We start from the raw sequence: 17,623 nt of genomic DNA, 5'->3' as shown, positions 1-17,623 counted from the left end.
TTTGCAATACAGTAAATCGAATCTAGTGAAGGGATAAAATAAATTAAAGTACTATTACATAATAAACGTAAAATAAATGAAAAAATGAAACAAGTACAAATAATACAATGGACAACGGATGAAGCGAATAAAATGAACAAAATCAATAAAATTAATAAGACAACGAAAATAAAGAACAATTATAAATTAAATAATATCAATAAAATGTAAGAAAAGAAAAAAAATAAAACAGTGAATAAAAGTATAAAATGAATGCTATGAATAAAATACAAAAAATAATTAACATAAAACTAATCTAAAGAATAAAATGAATGAAATTTAAAAAATAAATAAAATTATTAAAACGAACAAAATGAATGAAATATAATGAATCAAATGTTTAAAATAAATTAACAAAACGAAAAAATGCATTGAGTTAATATTTTGAAACAAAAAACAGCTTTATGTATAAAATTTACATAATGAATAAAGCTAATTAATGAAATTCGTAATATATATTTGGACTACCCAACTCCTACCAGCAGAAGACAAAAGGTTCCTCACATTTTTTTTCGATCATGTCCATATCAGCCTACCTAGTCCTAGTTTTCCATTATTAGTTTATAACTGATTCGCTCTAGAATATCTATCCGTTTTTTTTTTAATTTCATTGTTTTTGTTTTCTTTAATCTTATGGTATCATGCGACCTAATCAAGGGTGAAACCATTTTTAACCCTGCCAAATTCGTAGCCTTATCCGTCACAAAAACGCTGATTTTCTTTCCACAAGAACAGATCCCTTGCCAAACCATAATTCTTTTTCGTGAAAACAAACTTGAATCTGCCAGGAAACTTGCCGGAAGCAGGAGCCATTGATCTTCATCGGGGCCATCCAAAGGCCCCTCGGTGCCCCTGAGCACAATTGAACTAAGGGGCCCCTATCATTTAACAGTTGAAAACAAATGTACAGTAGGATGGTTGCCCATGACACTATGAGGCTCTTCCAAATTTGCGTGGGGAAAAAACCCCAAAATATAAGATTATTAGTGACAAAAAGAAAAGGGTTACTCCTTTTGCCGTTTTGTAGTGTTCATGTTCGAGGCCCAGTGTGTCCAGCCGTAAAGACGGTATTTATCTGCACCCGCATCAGGTCGTACAGCATACGTGTTCGGATAATGACAACCATATGTTGTTTGGGGATTCGATTGGGTTGTTGATTTTCTCGGTAACATTTGTAGCACATTCCGCCAATAGTGTCATCTTGTTCTCGACAAACCCGGCCTAACAGCCGTGTGGCATTCAGAGGCAAAAGCCAAAAATTGATCTGCTCCTTTCTAATTTTGTGTATAAAAACAACAAACTATTTCTTATAAAAGATAGACGTGAAATTGCTAATATGTTCGTAAGTAAGGTTTTCACTTACAGTTTTGCTTATTTTCGGCCGCTCAAAATTATTTCACAATTTCGACTACATTGTGATCTACAGTTCGTCGCTGTTGTGCTATCTTATAACAAACGCCATTTTGGGGTAAACTGAGTTAGATATGTCACATTACTTGTCTGAAATTTTTTTACGAAGTTGCGTTTTCGAAATTTTTAAATTCTGCTTGCTTGAAGAAAAATTGTGAGTTTTTTGTTCAATATCACTGCGTCTTGAGATTGGCTCAAGTTATATTGATGTTTTGGATATTTTTATGTATAAAAATGTCCGAGGAACACACTGACATAAAAATTGTCAAAATAGAATACATATATTGCGAGTGAAATGCAATTTTACTTTTAAACTGGAAAAAACGCATGTTTGGCAACACAGTTGACAAAAATACATTTTTCTAGATTCTATGACCGATTTCCTTTAAAATGCATTTCACCGATTGTTTCTAGACCAAATTAAACCGAAGATATGAATAAAAATTAAAAATTGTTGCTGGGGACGGGCATAGCGTAGTTGGTAAATCGATTGCCATGTACGCAGCTCACCTGGGTTCGATTCCCAACCCCGCACATAGGGTTAGAGATTTTTCCAAAGAGAGGTTTCTCTAACCCGAAAAGAGGTGAATGACCCTAAGGTTGAAACTTTTATAATCAAAATAAAAAAAAATTGCTTTATATGCATAGACAATTTTCCGTGTACAATTATGACACGTCATAGAAATTTTGTGATTTTATTTTCTTATGGCACGTGTGAGTGCAACTATTGTATACATTTTTAGCAAAAACTCTTGATATAGTTAACCGATCTTCGTAATACTTGAGATATTAACACAGAATTGATAGAAGCATAAATTGTCTTCTCTGAATTGTTTCTACCATTTATAATTTTCGAGATATTCAATCTTAAACTTCAAAATTGTTTTTCTCAAAATGCGCTAAATGGCGCTTGTCATACGATAGCACAACAGTGACGAGTTTGCGGCTACCGCAGGAGTGGACGAATTTTCACATGCTTGGTTACTGGCATCAGAACGAAAATAATACAACCGATTAAAGCTTGAATCGAATACACAACGTAGGGCCTAGCCACCAGACGATACATTGCTTTTCTTGCTAATCCGTCGACGAACCGGTGCCAATAACCGAATTTTCAACCTTCATCAAATTTTTCAGTTGCGTTTCTAACGTCACGTATATTCGAAAAAATTCGGACGATCCGATGTTCAAAAAGTTCTTACAGGACCTTTTCGCGTACATTTCTGAGCAATCTCCGCCCACCACGGGGTGGGAAACTGTCCACGGTTGTTCGCGCCGGGTACTCGTTTATACGCTTCACCTGAGGAATTTCTTGTTTTCATTCGATTGTTTCGGATATAGTCAATACAGTCTTTCAATCAATGGGCGCAATAATTGTAGAGAGGTCGAGTGATAAATCTAACGCGCTTGGCCGCGCTAATGAAGTTGAAATTCGTGTGAGTTCTACCGTATTCAAGATGGACATATTGAAATTGTTGCTAATATCATGCAGTAAGATAGATCGGTTATAATTGTGAAGACAACCCCGTGGGAGTTGAAGTCTTCTAAAATCTGCTGATGTGCGTCTTGTGCGTGATGTATTTGCCTTTGACTCAGACTTGACAAGCGACACCTTCAATACCTGGTACCGAGCAAAGGTTAATCCGATAGAAAGAATAGCACAGTTTGATCTTAAAAAACGCCCATCTACAGTGTTTCCTCGGCCCTGACGAGCGATGTTAAAATTGAGGAAGATTTGTGTCGGAAGTTAACCAGGTTTTACACAATGCTATTCCATTGTGTAAAACCTGGTACAAATATATGGACTGAAAAATAGGGACACTTGGCGTTTTTTGATGTCCTATGTGGAAATTCCTGCTAGTTTCTAAGTTTCCCGAGACCAGGGGCCACTTACTTCGGTTTTGTAATAGCACCCTTCAAGGAACACTCTCAAATCTTTACGAAGAAGCTTAGGAGATAAAATCCTCATTCGAAAATAAATTTATAGGCCAGGCACAGTAGAAGATGTCCCACAATGGGATGGTCAGACTATCGGCAGCATAGAAATTAGTAGCCCTCTCTAGCATTTTTTCACGATTCCTTTCTTAAAAGAATGCTTCAATTTTTCTCAGCATAATTTTTGCGCGGGATATGTGGAGATATCACGCGGAGTCTCTCCACAGTAGGAAGAGTTTTCATGATTCTCTCCGCATTTTTGCATTGAGCCTTGTTTCTACAGTAAGTAGCTGTAGGCGCAATTGTTCGCAACGACAGCAGTTCATGTCCCGCGACACAAAAAGCGAACTGATAGACTAGCCCTGTTCAAAAGAACAAAGTTTGGAAGAGCAGATCCAGCGAAAGGTTCCAAATAAGGCTATACTCTTCGATTTTTGCTGAACGAAATTGGTTGCAAACCAGAATTTTCACTGACTGAAGCAAAGCGTTCTTGAAGCAGCCAATCTTCTCAATCAAGGTCCCTTTCGGAGACTACACCATCAATTTCTACTTCTCGGGCGGGTACATAGCCAAGATAGTACTTCATACACGGCCAAAATTGTTTAACCTTTTATAAGGCCTTTATAAGGGCTAAGTCATATTTACATTTATTTCGTAATAAAAACTGTTTTTAAAATATACTTGCTACCGCCCGTTAGAAAACGTCAGGCATCGTAATGTTTGATGTATTTCCAACGAGATTGGTCAAATATAAAGACAAATCGAGCTGGATCAGAAATTCAGAAAGAAATTAAGGTGGGTTACTGGTTATTACCTGATTAACAGTAGCCCCTTGATTCTGATGATATGTTTAAAAATGAGACCACAGATTACAGACGTTAATTTATTAATTGTTTGAATTGATATTGATTTCTTTCTTTGCAATTTTTACCACCCTTAAACCAAATTTTCGGATTGAAAATAGTTGTTTTTACAAATTTGCATCACCAACTTATAGGGTCCAGAGTATGTTTTTTTTCAAAATCGAGCTTATTTTATTGTCCCAAAAGAAATCGCCGTATTTCTTTCAAAAAACTTTTCACCAATCTGATACTTTTCACTGTGTCTCAATAAAAAGTAATAAGAAGAGTTACCAGACTCCTAACAAGTAGATTTGACAAGATTGAAACACTTTTCACTTCATATTCCTGCGTTACGAACGAAACGAAAAGGTGGCAATATAGTTGCCACAGCCTAATAAAGGGTTAATTACATAACGCGTATATCGATGAAGTGAAATGGCTTATCTTGGGTCCGAAAGTGGACTATCCAGGGGCCGGTTTTATTAGATGGATATAATTTGTATCGAAAAGGAGACTTATCGACATTATTGCTGCCATCGGAGAAATATTCAAATCGACCTCCATTGAGCCTGAGGGGATGTCAGTCACAGGAGATACTTCCCAAACACGCGAGCTTCAGTACTCACGAAAAGAAGGTTTTATCGAAGGGAACGGAAAATTATTTAAACGAAATTTAAAATAATGGAGTTAGCGGTACTTAGCTGGGGAATATTTGTAGTAATGTAATGTAGTGTAATATTAGTAATTTTCGCGGAGTCGTCGGTCATACGGCCCACTAACAAAGGCTGTTTCCAAATAGCTATTAACCGGGAATTTTCATTTTCACTTACACACGCCATGCCTGAACTTTCGTCACTACGCTTGAAAATCCCTTCGAATCTTACTACCCGCTCGGGAAAAGTGTTCCACCAGCCCTGCGTTTATCTGTCTTGGAGAGTCTTTATTTTCACCAACTAGGAACAACACAAAGCAGGAGTATTGTTCAGTGGCAAACTGGCTTGAAACTGGACGATGCACGGTGAATTAAACTCTCTATCACTATCTGACGGTCAATAAAACGACCTGCCAATTCTTAGATCCGCAGTAGTAATCTGATATTGAGCATGATGACCGTACAATTCGTAGTTCCTACTCCGAGATTGACCAGAACAAGTGAAATTGCAGAAAGAACCATCCAATGTGGCCTGGGAGTAACTCAATGTGAACGTTTCGAGAGTTGTACACTTTGAAATGTCAATAATGGCGACGGCCACGTTCTTATAGTCATCGGGGAAGGGAAGGAATGTTAGTAAAACAAACGTTGTTATGGCGTCCTATGCATCTCCACGTTTGCCACGGGAAGGAGTTTTGTTGCATAAATCTGGATTCACCTTGCTAAGTGATTCGATCTATGCAACTCTCAGTAGTGTTATCACATGTTTATTGCTCTAGGCAGCCGGCTGCCGAAAATTTCTGATAGGTTTATAGTTTGATGAATTGATCGGTTTGTAAAAAAACAACTTCAGCTCCTGGTGCAGGTGAACGATTTTATTATTCCTTTTTGCCTTCATTCCAGCGAAACACGGTATCCCAAAACAAAAATTCCATCACGGAAAAAATACTGTTGAAAATTACCTAGGGGACCGAATCTTTCAAAATTTTCAGACAATAAAATATAACCCATTTTGGTATATTTATTTCATTCAACTTAAATACCATAACAGTACGCTCGTACCTTACGCTGAACTTCACTTATTGGGTTCTGTACAACATCTAGCTGCAGCTTCTTCTGCACGCAAACCCACTTTTTCTTCATGTTTTCCTCAGATTTGACCACCTTGGGATGCTTCCGTATAGTCTGATTCATAATTGATTAGAATTGTTAGATAAGCCTTAGTTCCGATGCGTTGGGAACCGGTTTCCTGTCCTTGGGTACGAAAGTGAACCCGTTAGCTTCGTACAACTGCAGGACAACATTTGAATAGTGACACAAAACTAGATCCGGCCAAAAGATCGTGGGGCTCTCGTGTTGCTTCAACAGAGGAAGCAGACGCTGCTGTAGACACTCCTTGATGTAGATGTCCCCGTTTATAGTCTCGGTAGCCACAAACTGCGCTCTCCGTATGCCACATGAGAAGATCGCTTGCCAAATCATAATTTTTTTTGGCAAACTTAGAAAGTGTCTCCTTCCTTACTGCCTCCGTAACATCAGATTTGTGCTAGGCGGGAAGATCAGTTGCCCCGGAAACTACCGAAAGTCCGCCTTGGCGTAAGTCTCATCCTCCATGATGCGATAATGAGGCTTCGTCAGCATATGTGTGTATAGTGTCCGGACCCGTGATTTCCCCACCGCATTTTGTCATTCGTCATGATTTGGAGCCTTTTGTACTTTGTGCGTATGCAGTCCCTCCCGGTCCTTCGCTCTCTGAACGAAAGACTTGCGGCCCTATTCTGCGCGGCGTGTGACGTGAGACGACTAATCTCACCTCACTTTACGTGACTTTTCTCACCTTATTCTGAGAGTCGACTCGGGTGAGGTGAGATTCCCCATTGCGGCTAAATGGGCGTCTCACGTCACCCGAAATGACTCTTCAGAATTGGGTGAGAAAAGTCACGTAGAGTGAGGTGAGATTAGTTGTCACACGCCGCGCAGAATAGGGCCGTTGGACAGATTCAACTTTTTGGCCACATCCCTGACCGAAACATTGGCGGCCCTATTCTGCGCGGCGTGTGACGTGAGACGACTAATCTCACCTCACTCTATGTGACTTTTCGCACCCAATTCTGAAGAGTCACTTCAGGTGACGTGAGACGCCCATTTAACCGCAATGGGGAATCTCACCTCGACTCTCAGAATAGGGTGAGAAAAGTCACGTAAAGTGAGGTGAGATTAGTCGTCTCACGTCACACGCCGCGTAGAATAGGGCCGTGGGATTCCACTTAAATGCTTTCACTACATGTGATTCTGATCACTAATAGAACATCCATTCTGACCTTCCGTTCGATGCTCAGAGTTCAGTAATAATGTTTCATCACATGACTCACCGTTGACTGCGCGATTTTGAGTTGATTTCGGGCTTTCCAGGTGCTTGGACAAAAGCAATTCGCGGCCTTGCTTTTTTTAGGTGGCGCCATTTTTTCCAATTTTCAAAAAACTGATAGCGATAAATATGCAGTGTGAGCAATACGCTTTAAACTACGTCTACCCAAATTTTCAAGAAAAAATACCTAATGTGTTATTTTCTCCAGCGTTGTTTCCGTAATGCAATTTGAATTTAGTTGGAATGAACCGAATACTTAAATTTTTTGTTAAAACTTCACATAATATTTCTATCAATACCTTGAATCAAAAATTGTACTTCCAAACCGTAAGCTTTAAATTGGCATGCGCTAAAGCGCAGCAGCTAGGCTGTGAGATTGAATAATTACACCCCAGAAACGCTGCTGCAGAAAAACTACACTTTATCTTAGTAAACAAAAATGGTAGTAACATTATCACGATCACGTGGTATCATGACCTTGTTTTTCCCTCCTCCTTTAGTTGCAACTATTTTTATCGTTTGTCCCAGTTTAATCACCACTATAGCTCACCGATAACAGCTAACAGAGCAAAGCTCAGCTACTTCGCTATATACATTACTCTACTATCGTCGTCGTCGTAGTCGTTGCCGTCGTCGTCATCGTCAAAGAGTCTATTTTTACCCCTGTTCGTTGCATTTGCCTACGTTGCCCTGTTGTAACGCAAACAGCTTTCCACTCGGTATCAAAGCACTATAATCAGGCAAACGCTAGAAGCCGCGCCAGTATCAGAAAGGCGGAATCTCGGTCAGTATCAGCGCAGCGAGGCAAAACAGCATCGGCAGCTGTTATGAAAATGTTATTTATATCAAACACCGCCAGCACCACCCCTTTCGGGTCATCTTCCGATGCGGTCCGATTCGATCCAAAGCGAGAGACACAGAGCACGACGGGTGCACTTTGTTGGTAGTTCAGCAGTTCGCCAAATCACGACGTCCTAAATGTAGCATCACTATACTCTCATACCTTGGTAGGACGAAAAAAAAATAATATAAATTTACAAAATTGGATGAGCCGTGATTCCGATAAAAATCTGTCCCAACGGTGCCGTTTATCGGTGAAAATGAAATGAATTATGGCCGACCTAGATGTGATTTTTTTATGCGACCGTTCCTCAGACTAGCTCCGAGCGTGAAATATTAAAATTTTTAAAATCCATAAACTTTTCCAACCGCGTCGAGCCGGGGTGTTGGTGGTGGTTTGCTTGCGGTGCGGTTCGACATTTTTTTATTGTCACGCTGGTCCCACTTTGGCGTGGTTGATGGAGGAACTGGACCGCGCTTTCGGCCTTCCATAAGTTTCCGTCACCGTATGACCAGTCCGGACGCCCGGTTCAATGATTGTTTACTGATAATAATTGAAAATATGCAATGTGGATAAACAAAAAAAAGTACAATAAAAATAAAATGCTACACGCTCTGCATCGCAATCCGGGGTTTGAATGGTGCAAATGGCCTTCGTCCCGGAATGCAACTTTGCACGAATTAATTTTTTGCTCTGCTAGGCTGCAATCGAGCACACGCATTTGTTTGTTTTGTTTCTGGGTGAGCAGCAGCAATCGAGTGAACTAACACGTCTGTTGGTTCGACTTCAAGTCCATGCCGGTGAAACGCCGTCGCTGGAGCAGCGTGCGCACGTTCCTGGGTCGGTGCAGTAAACCGAGAAAGAAATGGAAAATTCTCATTCTCATGAAAATCGGTTCATTCTGGAATGCGCGTTTGGATGCTCCTGGAGTCGCTGCTGTGCTTGAGCTCGTGCGAAAATGTGTTCCGAATATTTAGATTGTGTATTTACTTGATTTTATAATATTATATTATTTTCCGAGATTAGGCTTAAACATTCAAAATTCACATTTTTGTTTGGTGTCTCTTGTGATTGTGATAATCAATGTAATGACACCATGAAACATTTTTTCGAGACTTGTAATTGTAACAGGAAATAGTAATGATAGTAGGTAAATATATTGAAGCTGTGGGCGTTAATGCGATGACAAGGTACTACATGATATAAAAATTAACTAAAAACAAATTTTAAACCTCGCATCCGTTTGCCAAACAGATCAAACTCTTGCATTTCGCTCTGCAAACCACGCGTAGTTCGCCAAGATCATATCGAACATACGGGGATCATAAAATTCGTAAATTGTCCGCTTCCAGTTCGTGTTTGATCTCATTGCTGTCGCAGATGACGCAAAAGTCTGGATTCGAACGGAAAGTCACCCGACCGACCAACCGACCGATCGCCCCATTAAGCAGCCTCAGCAAGCGCAGCCAGGGATAGGTCAACGGACATCAAACACTCGAATCGACCGGGCCGGCCACTAATCTACTGCGATAAAACCAACCGGCGACGGATGATCACATCTGAAACAACAACCAACCGGCGGGCGGGGACAAGCCAAGTTCGGCTGTGAAACATTTCCAAATCATCTCTAAATATAACCCCCACTCAGCGCGCAAAACTTGGCTCGACTGTTCGGGGCACACTTTTCGCTAATTAATTGATTTTAACATACTTTATTTATCACGCAGCAATCGTTCGTCTCTCTCGTGTACACGATTCAACCGAGCCGTCAATCAGCCTGTCCATCATCAATCGAGCGACCTTCTGCTGATGCTTTCTGCTTGCTGGCTGGCTTTGTGGTCATAGATTTTACCTTAACACGAAAACCGGCCCGATTCGGGGTTATGCCACCCACCCGAAAAAAAACGCGACTCTCCTCAACTACGAGTCGCTACAATTACGCCTCATATGTCCGAAAATGAACCAAGCTTCAATTCCACGATAGCCCGGCAGGGTACTCGATCTGAGAGGTCTGAGCGTGGGTTCGGTTTTTTGCTGTCAGCAAAGACGCCGGTTTGTACGCGGAGGACATTCGAAAAGTTGTTACGAAATGCCGCCCAATTGTACTAGCAATGAAAGAGGAAAAATACTGATTTCTATTAATAATCAATCACTCATGGATGGACTCCGTGACGTGCGCCCGTCAAGTTGGCAAAAAGGGGTGATTTATTATACGGGGCACAGTGCGTGCAATGCCGGTCGATTGTTTGGCACTCGAAATGTACTGAAAATGGGTTTTAGGCAAGGGGTGAGTCGCTTAGCACAAATCGAATTGTGCTCACAAACAAACAGCGTGGTAGCTCGTGCCGCAATGTACCAAGATGTGCCACGGTGTGCCACGATGTGCCATGGTGTTCAGTAAAACAAAAGCAATGGTTGCTATGATTATTCAACTACACTTTGTTGACAGTTTTCGAGTTGTCAGAAGTGTGCCTCAGTGTGCCACACATTGTGGTAACGAGTGAAATGATCGTGTATTACTGTGAATCGTAATCTTATATCGTGTTAACGTAGGTGATACAGTGTGCATAGCACATTGTTCTAAGCGACTCACCCCTTGGTTTTAGGTGTATTCCGAACTTGTAATAGTGTTTCGAGGCGATTAAATTTATTTTTTGTATATTTACTCTATATTACTCCTACCCATTAGAACGTCAGAATCACTCACTACAATTGCAGACGACAAGGGAAATTTCACCCACCAAAACACTGCTTAAGGCCAATTGCAGCGGGCCATGATTCTGAATGTGGTATTCATTGTACGGTTCGGGCGTAGGGATTTCACGATCGCGTGCATCATCGCGAAGTGCTCGAGCGTTTGTACGTTAACGTGTTCGATCGCGTGGGCGTTTGTATGTCGTCTGTGCTAGCATGTATGTAACTTTGCGTATATAAATTCGATTTTATAACCGTGTGCCCATTCGCATATTTCCATGTGTTGGAGGTCACGCGCGGACCGTGAATATGATACTTAATAATCGGTGTACCGTTCAAATGCTAGAAGAAAGTGAGTTCTGCCAGATCACTAGAGTTCCCGGTCAGTCGCCATGGAACTTGTTATCTAGTGGATACGAGTACCATTTTTTGATTGGTCCAAGTGAAAACATGGGGCTAGGCTGCTAGGACCGAGGGTGGAAATTTCCGGAAGTAACCGAATCACGATCGCGCGAACACTGGCGTTTGTGGGTTCATTCTTGCGACCGAGTTTGTAAACTTATAAGGGCTAAAACGTTCACTTAGTCATCGGGGCGTTATCCTGCTTGTGACATCGCGGGCGCAGATGTGCATGGATGATCGCGAACGGCCCGAGCGTTTGTATGTTAACATGTTTGTTGCGTGTGCTAGCATGTACGCAGCTTAATTTACGACCCATCCGGTCCACCTACTTACGAAACACAAAATAAACTTTATTGCACAATTCGTACCAGGGAGAAAGAGCACATTAGAACTTACCTCAGATAGCATCATGACGAACAATTCATTATAAAGCAGTGCCTTTAGTGGTTAATTCAGGAAAGATTTGACGGGATTTTTCAACGAAAGTACTCAGAGCCGTAGCGTGCGGTTGGCCAGCTTGGCCCCCGCCAAGGACACCAATCTTAGGGGGGGGGGGGGCACTAAAATTTTTATTTGCTGCATAAAATAAATGAAATTAAGTCACAAAATAAGTCAGGATAGGAGTATCATTCCCAGCTACGAATAAAATTGCTATTTGAAAGTCGAACTGAAAAACAAAGCCTAAGCAGGCAGCAAAAAGCCGCATAACTGAGACTCTACCAAAGGCGCCAGAAGACTACGATACCAGACTTCAAATTTCAACAAAAATAGCGAAAGTTATAGCAAGCTTTTTCCGCTCGTTTTCTCAGTTTCATAGGAAAAAGGGAAACAGAAATGTGGTTATGGGCAATAAAGCATGCCACCTTTTTAAAGCCGTAGCAAAGATCATAGAGTAAGCTAGATCAATTATCATCGAGAAGATAACCCCATGTCGTACCATGAAAATGAAACCTCTTCAATGTCGGGAGGAGTTGCGCAATATCACAAAGTTGCCGATTCCCAATCTAGGTCCAACCAATCCTGCACTACATTGAGTAAGTTGAATCTCTGGTTGACATGTTACAAGAGATTTATGGTGTTCCTGGTAGCGTTGGAAACTTTTTGTTTCTATTCAATTGTCTAAGACCAGGTACTGTTCGCTTCACTAGTATATTTGGCGGCCTTTAAAGAAAGAAAAAATATCGTTACAAAGACCCATTTGCTTGTAATTAGTGCAATACTGCATGCATGTCTCGCGGCACAAACCACCGATCATGCAGACGATCGTTGTCGATGAAGACGCAAAGCAGTCTCGCCCAGTGCGATTGTGACTCAAAATCTTCGCTCATTGGAGCAAGAGGTTATTGAAACAGCCAATCCCGTCCTTCAGTAGATCCACGCATGCCATATTCAAATCGATAACTACACCATCGCTCTCAACTTTGTGAGCGGGTATATGAACCCGTTAGTACTTTATGAATGTCTTGTCTCCAGTAACGTCATTTATTTGCTTTAGACAAAATATTACAATTCTGAGCGGGTGAAATTTTTTGTACTTTGACCATTTTGCGCAACCTCTAAATCGTGTCCGATTGAGCTAAACTTTTGCAAAGAGACTTTTTTCGAGGTACGTCCGGTTATAAAATTTGATAATCACCTGTTTCCCATATATGCCACTTGGCACCCTCATGAAAAGTCTTCTGAATAGATGCTCCCTCCGTCGCCGCGAACTGGTTTCATAAATACACAGTAGCTCTGTGGCTGAAATTTACATGAAATGAACGAAAGTCAAACATGAATTAAGCAGGGCATAGGTGTGTCATGTCCATGTACACAAATTATTGTTTGAAGGTCGAACTGATAAATAAAATCAAAGTCAACTGAAAGGGTCGCAAAACTGAGACTCCGTCAAGGGCGCCAGAGAACCATGTTACAGCTCTGAAAGTACTCCTCTTATGGCGTTAATAGTGTCTAACCTTATCGCTCCATCAAGCAACCAAACCAACAAAACTCCCATTATATTTACTTACGGACGACGAACGGATTTTGAGCTGCTACCGCGAGAAAGTTTTAGCTGGCTACGACTTGAATAGATGTTCTTAGCAAGTTAATGTGTGTCGCTGATGAAATTGCTGTAAAAATCCTAAACTGGCAAGGGATTTGCAGTTACGTACAAAAGAAACTTATTTTTGTGGCAAGCAAGAATATTGATACGAAAATCATTTGTACAGTAGCTCTCGGATCGTCTGGGTTTTTTTTTCGATCATGTGAAGTGTGGCAATTTATCAGGTCTCTCTTTGTGCCTTCTAGCACATTGAATAGTTCAGGCAGTTTGACGATGAAATAACAGCCAGCTGCATCAGTGTTCATTCAGTGGCAGCTCGCCATACAAAGTTGTGACAGAATTATAATAATTTTAATAATAATAACAGGATTTTCAACTAATTTTAGGTCGCTGAATCCATTTAAACTATTAATTTTGAAATTTCATAATTTGTTTTTTTCACTCAATTTTAGGTAAACCCATTTGAAAGCCGTGGTCATTAAAGGGTCAAAGGTTTAAAGAGTATAAATAGTAATAAATAATAGTGACTAATCAAATATGATAGCAGAAATAGATTTTTTTAAGGTATCTAATTTATAAGAAAATTTATGAGTTACAGGGTTTTTCCATTTGGGTTTTTTTTTAAAACATGCATATAAAGTTTTGTCGCAAAAAGACTGGTGTTACAGCTGCGATGTAATCAATGACGTTTCAAGGCCGCCAATGCCTTTTTTGGTTTCAAAGTAAAAATTTGAAAATCAAAACATGTTGCTTCAAAATAAAAATCAAAATTCAAAATCTATTTTGTAGATACTTTGCAATTTATTCCCCAAAAACAACGACCCTATAAAGTAGAGGACCCTCTTAAATGCAGTGTTTTCAACGATTGAAGCAAGGGGTCTCTAAAACAGTCAACCCCGCACTCCAACAGAACATCGCACATCAAACTCCCATCGTTCACCACGCCTTTAATCTCGACTTGTTGAGTGGGTATGTAGACGTAATAGTTCGTGAATAGCTAGGTATCAACAACGATTGTCTGTTTTGAACTGGCTGTTACCCAGAGTTTGTCCGAACGGATCGTCGAGAAGCGATCCATTAGGTTCTTTGTAATCATTAGAAGTATTGGCTCAATTTAAATATTTCCTTAATTATTCAGTAAACATACCGATATGTTTTCCCTAGAACGATTTGTAAAATTTTATTTTGTTCCATTTCATAAAATGTAAAAATCCCTAATTTAAAAGTAAAAAATTCGACAACTTTGCATAAATTATACATTCTGCACAATAAAAAAAATGTCTGTGGAAAACATAGTCAACGTAAATATGATTATGAAATAAGCTACCTATTCTAAACATCCTTATAAAAAGCAGATGGTGTTCTACGGCGGGGCTTCGAATTCCAAAGTGACACCTTTTAGAAGCGCTGTAACAAAACCAGAACAAGTAACCAAGACATCAAAAAAACCCAAGCGGTCCTTCGTTTCAGTCTGAGAATGATCTCTGTCCTGGAACTATTATTTCTCTGAGGACTGGATGATACAACTTTCAATATTATTGATCCTCGTAAAAATCTGTTGTTAGCTTTTCTGTAAGAAAAGTTTTCAAGCAGTTGATTGCTAAATGGCCCCTTCTTTCAGCGATTATATCCTTCGATGGTTATTTCTGCGAGCGAGGTCACAGAATTGGTCCCTGTTCTACAATGGAAGTGTATCATCCCGAAAATCTATTCTTTTAAAATTTAATAAATAGCTTAAGGTGTGATGCATTTGCATTGTTCGAAACTTGGGCAATGTCTGAAATTGAGCTTTAATAAGATTTCGAGAATCCTTCTACGGAGGAGTGCTATTGGAGATGAAAAAATGCTATTCTTTCTACAGAAATAACCTTCTCTCGATAACAGGCATTGACAATGTCGCTTGTGACAAATTAAAACCAAAGGCAAAGACATTTACATAGCTTCCATCTATATTCCGATATTCCAAACAATCGACTCGACACTGGTACACCATTTGAAGGAAGAGCACAAATTTTTGTTCGACTTAATTCTCGAAACAGCTATCCAAGCTCAGACGTACCCGGGGCGACCACTCGAAGACATTCTCCCAATCTGTGGTGGGACAAAGAGCGTTCGGACGTATACGTGTAAAAGGGACATGCGAATGAAGAGTTTGACGAAAGCAAAAAACGTAGTTACTGGCGCCGATTCGTCGATGGGTTAACGAAAGAAACATCGACGATAACTCTTTTGGACATGTATGCGTAACCGAAACAGTGCTAACGAGAGCGTGGAATGTTCAAACCGATATCGCCAAGGTTGGTCTGGATTCCGCTCCAGCACAGGAGATCTGCCACGTCCCATTACCGTGCGATAGTACGAAGGAAACACTGTTTTCCATCCCCCAGTAACAATCGAGGTTTATTTGCACTCTTGAAGCCCTTCTTAGAATGCATTTGTGGTGTGCTATAAAATCAGAAATGCTACTTGAGTCATGGAGTTATCACTTATTCCATTATCATGTAATAATAAATCCCCTAGATCAGAGAGAATCAAATTCAGTTTATTGGAGAATCTGTCAGACTATCAAAAGATGCTTTTTGAATTTATTTAATAAATTTCTTGAGGGTACATGGACTTACACGATTGGAGACAAGTAAGTGTTTTTTTATTCAAATACCAGGAATATCAAGCATCCGATCATAACTTATATCGACCGATTGCCATGCTGGGAACTGTTCATCTTGGTTTAGGTCCCTTCTCATTGCTGCATTCCTGGCAACGAAAGGTCGGATTCTTTTGCAAACTGGATGCGCTAGAAGGTGACATGTATGGTAGACCAATTTTCTTCAATGCATTTTTCAGTATTTGCAAACTTTGTGAAGAAATTCGACAGTCTCGAAGGTATCAACGAAACCTTGCTTCAAGGAGATACAAGTGGGTCGTAATTTCAACGACTGATGTCAAATCACTACGAGCTCGAGGATAGTGATATATGCGTTTGAAGCGACGGCTATCACGATATCGAACATATTGTTTGGGCGTGCGCCGAGTATTGCTCCACCAGGTTTCAACTAATGGATTCCTTTCAGACCCAAGGAAAACCAGTCTGCATTCCAGTACGGCATCTTATTAAAATCAGCTGATATCCCAATTTAGATCCTTTTTCCTCCGATAGTCAGTGACACACACCAGGCTCTACATCCTCTACTGCCACTGCAACATTTATCCTAAGAGTGAGGCAAAAGAGGGTCCCACTGGTAAAAACATAATCAAGTCGATCAGCTTCGGTTACCACAGTATCACCACACCAACTCGGCGTGGTACCGATTCGCTCTACAGACCAACTATGTGATCTTCTTTGCATAACTGGCACTAGGAATCTGACGCTGCTTACAGATTCTGCCCTAGTGATAATTGAAGTTTTATGACGCTCTTGAAGCCTTTCTTAAAACCTCCAATGCACTTGTAGTGTGCATTATATTAATAATTAATAATACTATTTGCAGTAAAATCGAATTTTACCACACAATTCTGCAACAATCCGGCTGTGATGACAACCGGCAAAGTCGGCTTCATCAGACCTCCATGAGAATAAATGAACGACAAAGCTCTCACCTCATAAAACTATCAATTTCCAAAACCTCATTGATTTTTCTCCCACAATTACAGATGCTTTGCCGAATCAGCATTTCAGCAGCATTATTTGACACGGTTCGAAGCGTGAGCTTTACGGAGCCGTGTGTCTTTTAAATATTTACAATAAATAATAAAGATGCTTTGATGTGTTTCCTTCGAATTTTTCGCATGCAATTAACCAGTGCGTACTGGGTCTTTTCCACGTCGTCTGATAGAGTCTGAGCCGGTCTGCTTCCTTGAATGTCACCTTCGTCCATACTGTCATCACTGCTGCTGTTTTGAAGTTTGCTGATTTCTTGAGTTTGTTTCTTCGGTTTACGGATTACGGTCGTAAAACATTCTTCCTCTCGTTTCCTGTCTTATTGTTGACAAAACTTTTTTTTGTTTCAGATGGTCTTGTTGTAGTCGTAGATAATTTAGCATTCATTGGTGGTACAGCATGTGTTCGTAGTTGGACAACAATTATTCACTATTTTTTAATAGAATTGTTGTAGTTGTTTTCTTGTTTGATAATCCAACGCAGGGCTCCTGATAGGTGCAGATTGTTTGCAGTACTGGCAAGTGGGAGACTGATCACCATACGTACACAGCGTTGTCTGGGCACAAGTAGAGCCAGGTCGCAGGATCATGAAGGAGGGAATAGGGCGCATTAGCCGCATTCTAAACACTCGAATATCGTTGTTAATGCCGGGGAAGAAGTTTCTCCAATTATCGTCTCTAATAAAAAGAACGTCTCCGTATTGCGACATGAACTGGCGAATATCGCAATAGTGTAAGC

The 17,623-nt window shown here is 40.4% G+C and overlaps 1 protein-coding gene across 3 annotated transcripts in view; it reads right to left on the bottom strand.

Annotated features, from left to right (window-relative positions):
* LOC131683449 (probable serine/threonine-protein kinase DDB_G0282963) overlaps nt 1-17,623 on the bottom strand; it is a 709,953-nt gene that overhangs the window by 187,007 nt on the left and 505,323 nt on the right. The gene's annotated exons all lie outside the window — the stretch shown is intronic.

This window comes from Topomyia yanbarensis, chromosome 2, assembly GCF_030247195.1.
Source record: "Topomyia yanbarensis strain Yona2022 chromosome 2, ASM3024719v1, whole genome shotgun sequence".
Taxonomy (NCBI): domain Eukaryota; kingdom Metazoa; phylum Arthropoda; class Insecta; order Diptera; family Culicidae; genus Topomyia; species Topomyia yanbarensis.
This window is presented reverse-complemented; position numbering and strand designations above follow the sequence as displayed.